The sequence below is a fragment of the Pholcus phalangioides genome, unplaced genomic scaffold (assembly GCF_987345545.1).
Source record: "Pholcus phalangioides strain wild (caught in Gottingen) unplaced genomic scaffold, Ppha-v1.0 ptg000007l_1, whole genome shotgun sequence".
Taxonomy (NCBI): Eukaryota; Metazoa; Arthropoda; class Arachnida; order Araneae; family Pholcidae; genus Pholcus; species Pholcus phalangioides.
The window spans coordinates 4,834,673-4,840,876 of record NW_028301600.1 but is presented as its reverse complement, the minus strand read 5'-3'; positions in this window follow the sequence as shown (position 1 = coordinate 4,840,876).

Here is a 6,204-nt window from a genome sequence, read left to right as displayed (position 1 = left end):
GTATTAGTTAATTTTTCACCACATATTATTCAAATCATCTACATCAAAGAAAAAATTCTTTGCTGTAGAACTTCCCACAGTTTAAAATTACCTGTTGATATATGGGATGGGGAACATCATATACTATTTGCGGGATTAGGGATGGAGATCGAGTCGTATTTAGAGATACTTTCATGAAATTTAATTATTTAACCTGTCAAATAAGAAGAAATCGACATTCGACCACAGGCATCTAAAATCTGTTTTTTTTAGGATTTGGTACATTTTGCAAGTATTTAATGCTTACTTCTTTCTCTCTCTCTCGCTCGCTCTTGAGGGTTGACATGACCTAAATTATGATCTAAGTCTCCTTTTTCGGAAACAAAATTAATCTCAAAAATTTCTATTACCGCCAATATCTTGCTAAATCAATGATTATCTATTTTTTCATATTACGGCACACTCAAACCGATTTCTAAAATTTTATGACACTCCTAGATATTTATATATATTTTGGATATACAATATTTTATATATGTGAATTTATATACAATACAATTATAAAAAATATTTATATACACCGTTTTTGTATATATATATTTTTTTTCATGCTCCTTAAATTACACATCGGTTGAGAACAGCTGAGCTAAATTAAAGTTTTAAAGGGGGAAAAAAAGGAATTTTTATACATAATTTCTCATTTATGAGAAAATAGTCGGTTCTCTGATTCATGTAAATTAATGTAGAAATCATGTGCATTTGTTCATCTAACTTACTATCAACCCTTTATCCATTTATTAAGTATAAAACATCGAAGTCTTTTATGAGCTACAGCGCCATTGTTATACCACAAAGAATTCAACAGAGGATAATAAAAAAAAATCCATTGAAACCACACAATGAGAAAACGGAAACCGGAAAAGAAAGAAACTAATTTATTCATGGGAATCTCAAAAGGAATTTCAACTTATCGGAACATCCGGGTATGACTAGAATGGGAAAAAAAAGTAATTAAAAGTAATATTTTTGATGTATAGTCCCAATTATTAACCTCTTCTGCGTATCGAAATCTTTCCAAGAAAATTTCCATCGAAATAATGATAATGAATTAACAAATTTGAAAATATCCAAATGTATTGGATGCTGAAATTATTCAGCCAATATAATCCTGTTTTCTCCCCGATACTCTATTGAATATAATATGGTCATTGTAGTGAATCCCGATGTGTATGGGGTATATGCTGGACATGGGAATCTAGTTGGAGATTACTGTTAGAGATTAGCTTCATCCTACTGTAAAGCCCTTCCTCTCACCTGGTTCGCTCTCCTTGACTCTCTCGCATTTCAATCATCAATAGTTCTTGCATTTGAGCGACTAATGGATGTTAATTATGTAGGAGGAAGTGGGGAAACAGAGATGAATGGCTACTACTGCAGCTCTTTGAGCCTAATACGTATTCAGTGTTTCGAATTAAAATGTCAAACAGCGCGACAGTTTTGCCGAATTCCTGATGGTTGTTATATAGAGCAGGAAACGAATTCAATATGAAGCAAAATCCCCTCGAGTGGTCGACCGCGAAAACAAACTTCCAGTCTCTGTTTAAATATGAGTTATTTTTACATTTTTTAAACCGAACGTATTCTGCAGGGTGATTCTGAATTCATGAGACAAACTTTAACAGAGGGGTGATAGAACACACGCCTCAACAAAATTTTTCGTCATGGAATATGTGGTCGAATATGAAAGATTGAGGTGTACAAACTCTGTAATAAAATACACATTGGTGACACATTAATGAAACTAACTTTCATGAGAGAGGATGTGATGATCCCAAAGATTTGAATGGGAATCGCGTATACAATGCTCAGGAGATGGACCAAAAATAACAAATCGAGAGAGAAGAGAGATCGTGAGAGACGGGTGACATCTGAGATGGGCTGTTGTGTCTAATCGATTATAGCAGAGTGTTTGAGTAATTTAGAGTTTCTCTGCAAAAACTAGCCTATTTCATTATGTTGGAATCGCATCCTACCTGTGATATGATTGGATTTTGGTTTTTATTGGCACAAGGAACATCGAGGTTATGCTGTGGCAAATAGTGACAAGAGATACAATGACTTATGGTAGACTTCAGTTTACCCACAGTGAACTAGGAGGGGGGTTACCACATTAAACCCCCGAATAGTATAGCACATAGTATAGTAAATCCGTTGGAAAATATAATATTCGCTACTAGTGAAGTGCTTCCTAAAAGCCACTCTAGTATTTGTAGCTTGTACAGTAAAACCTGTCTTCAACGGGGCCTGTATTAAGCAGAAACATGTCTTTAACGGAAAAAAATCATGGTCTCGTGATTTCAATGCCAAGCAAGATACACATTAAAAACCTGGATTAAACGGAACCTGTCTAACGCGGGGACGAAAAGGAAAATTTTACACAAACACTTCGACTGTTTCACGAGCAATTAACCAAAGAATCACACAAAATATTAGTTCTTCTATCGAAATTTTTAATGCAACGATTGCTTGCCAATCCGAGTTCAACTTCACACACCGTTAGATTTGTAAAAACCATTATCGTATTTGATGCTGTGATTTTTGAAAAGCCACATGTAGTGAAACAGTTACTTTCTGAAATTGTAACACAATTTTTCGGCTTTTCTACGGGAGAAAATCAGTGCAACGGTTAGATTTCCAAACGATATACAATGACTTACAAAATTGTATGCAAACTGCTTTCCGTGATCGCAAGTGCTGAGCAGGGCCGGGATTAGAGGGAGGTGAAGGGGGGGAGGGCAATTGGTCGGACGGAAAATTTTACGTGAAATTTTACAGTATAGTCGGGGCAACAAAATTATGTTGCCCCTCTCCCCCACAAAAATTCTAGTTAGTTCCCTGGTGCTGAGAAATTACATAAATATACGTAGAGAGACGACAATATACAAACTGAACCTGACATGACAGATATTGACAAGCTCATTGAGAATTTCAGAGAAAGTCAAAAAGAACGTGAATGTAGTCATTTCAGATGAAGAACAGTGTGGGGGTGAAGTTTCATACCGATGCTGTGAAAACCTAAATATTTGATAATTATAGAGTAAATAATGTACATTACTTTATTTTATGTGAATTTAAATTAATTAGTTTATTTTCAAGTGATTTATTTTATTATACTGTGCTTCAATTACATACGAGATCGTTACATAATTTTACACATTATGTCAATTCAACCTCTATTAAGCGGAAACTCGTGTTCAACGGAAAAAAAAATCTCGGTTCCTTGCGATTCCGTTGACGACAGCTTTTACTGCATTTGTATGTAATGCCTTTGCTATTGCGATTCGACCACGCATTCTATGGCCAAATATGCCTGTTCAGGTGTCTTATATCATCTCTTAAAGTTTATCCAATAAAGTTAGAATCACACCGCATATTCGTTCGCTATTACTCATTCTGTTAATGTTAATATAAGAGACGGTTGTAATCTACTATTTTCTATCAAAGTTTCTACATATACTCTTAACCGATATAACAGACTAGTTGCTACCCGCGGCTTCGCTCGCGTGGATTTGGTAATCTGAAAATTACTCTGGGATGATTCTCTCATACAACATTTGAAACTATCATGATCCGTTGTAGTTGAATTTTCAAAATTCCTGTCTTTTAGTGGGTGTCTACATTTTAGATGTAATACAAACCAAATTTCATAATTATAGCTTCAGCCATGATTGCTCCATATAATTTTTGAACTTCTTTATGATCTTTCTGATATGCTCCTTAGAGTTTGGAATTTGGAAAGTCCTTCCTTAGTGAGTCTTCACATCATAAAATAAAACAACAGACTAAATTTCATATTTATAGCTTCAGTAATGATTGCTCCATGAAACGTTTGAACCGCGCTTAGGTTGAATTTTGAAAAATCCCTTTTTAGTGAACCTCTACATTACAAAATAAAAATACTGACCAAATTTCATATTTTTTATTTAGCAGTTTTGCCTCGCTGTGATTTCTCTTTTGCACTCAATATGCTCTATTGAACAAGCTTCAAAATTTTAAAATATCCACTATTTTGTTCAATGAAACATAGACTGCGTGTATAATTAATTTCCACAATTAATAACATGACGAATTTCTAAAGTAGGGTGTTTGCTAAATAATTGTCGATTATTAAAAGAAGGCATTATATCTATAACATGAAGTGACATTCGAGAAACCGAATAATTATCCGAATCTCATAATTAAAATGGTTATTTGAACGCCTTTTAATTTGAACACCCTCATGACCCCCTTAGTGAAATTAGTTTCGAATTTCGAAAAAAAAAACCCTTTTTAGATAGTCTTTACGTCATGAAATAAAACCACTGACCAAATTTCGTGTTTATAGCTTCAGCGGTTTCGGCTCGGCGATGATGAAACAGTCAGTTAGTAAGTCAGTCAGTCAATGAACCAGTCAGGACGTTAATTTATATGTATAGATATAGAGCCTATAACCTTGGGTTTGTGCATGACACCCTAATCTCTGTGAATGATAAAAAAAATTCGCAAATAACTCAATATGTATCCCGAAGATTTAACGCACCTGTGCCTTAGAGTCAAACTTTTCAGAATGTCCTTAGAAATTCTATCGAGTACATACTATCCATTGGCATACATTAAAACAGTTTGAGAGTCTGCATTATCGAGGAAACATGTATTTTCTGGATATCATGCTGAGGTGAACTCGGAAAGAAAAGTCATCTTGTCTCGGCCGGGACTCTCGAACCCAGGCCCTCTTGCATACCGGGCAAGCAAGCTCACTCTCTCTCATTCTGCATTATGGTGCACGACGGCTGTGGAAATGTGTACCACAAAATATAGGTATTGAAACACAAATACAAAGTCCATAAAAAACTGCCCAACGAGGTGGCTGAAAAACACAGAAAAAGTCCATAAAAATTAAAAATTTCAAATATATTAAAAAAATTCAGTAACCACACACACACGAAAAGTTATGATAAAACTGAATGAAATAAATGAATTAACTATTCATGAAAATAGGATCTTTTTCAGCTCTAGCTTACATTACTTATTATTTACTAGCGTAATGTTACTTTCAAGAAATATTACTTATAGAAATTTGCGCTAAGACTAACAACATAAGTAAGTGATCATAATTTACTGTGAATTTGCAGCCGGACAACATCTAAGGACATCCCATGGAATCATTGTATGTGAGGTATATCATTCTTTAGTAGAAGTTTTTTTATGGACACCTTTTTTCAGCCACCTCGTTGGACATTTTGGCTGTTGCGGCCTTTGTATTTGTATAAGTACTGTGTTTCATGTTTCAACTTGTTCGGTTTAGTTGGTCCATTGTAAACGACTAATTCAGAGAAGTGCCCGTGTATAGCAAATACTGATGTTTTGTGCAATGTGATGGGTGATCGGTGATTTTCTTAAGGGGCTTTTAAAGAGCTTTCTGGTAGTGAAATGGAAATAAATACAAATACAAGGCCACAACAGCGAAAATACCAAACGAGGTGCTTAAAATACCTAAACGTTTTTTGCGTTCAAAATGTTCAATTGAACACGCTTCAAACATTTTTAAATATCTACTATTTTGTTCAATGTAACATGAATGAACGCCAGAACATTTCCACTGGACTTATCCCGTTGCCGAGATCTCTTCCAGCCCAGCTTCGTGGCAGCGTCCGGAACACTTTATTTTGAGTCAAAAAAAAAAAAATCATAGTATACAAAATATTTACAACATATTCTCCCCGGACAATTGGGTACATTCGCAATAAACAAATTTTGTGGTGATTACAGACGAAATGGGGTTGGGAGTTGGAGAAAAGTTTCTGGGTTTCGTTAAGACGGATGAATGTACACATATTAGGATGGAGGTATATTTTATGGTCAATGTAACATTAGATTGCGTATATAATTAATTTTCACAATTAATAACATGGCGAATTTCTAAAGTATGGTGTTTGCTAAATAATTGTCGATTATTAAAATAAGGCATTATATCTATAACATGAAGTGGCATTCGAGAAACCGATCGATTAAACAAAAAAAAATAAAAATAAAAACATCTCATAATTAAAATGGTTATTTGAACGCCTTTTAATTTCAAATTTAGGTACTCTTCTCCTACGAAGGAAAATAATGTCTGAGGGTAAAGTCAAAAGAGTATTTCTATTTTACGTTGAATGATTGGTTATGTTTTAACGAGCATTTCGT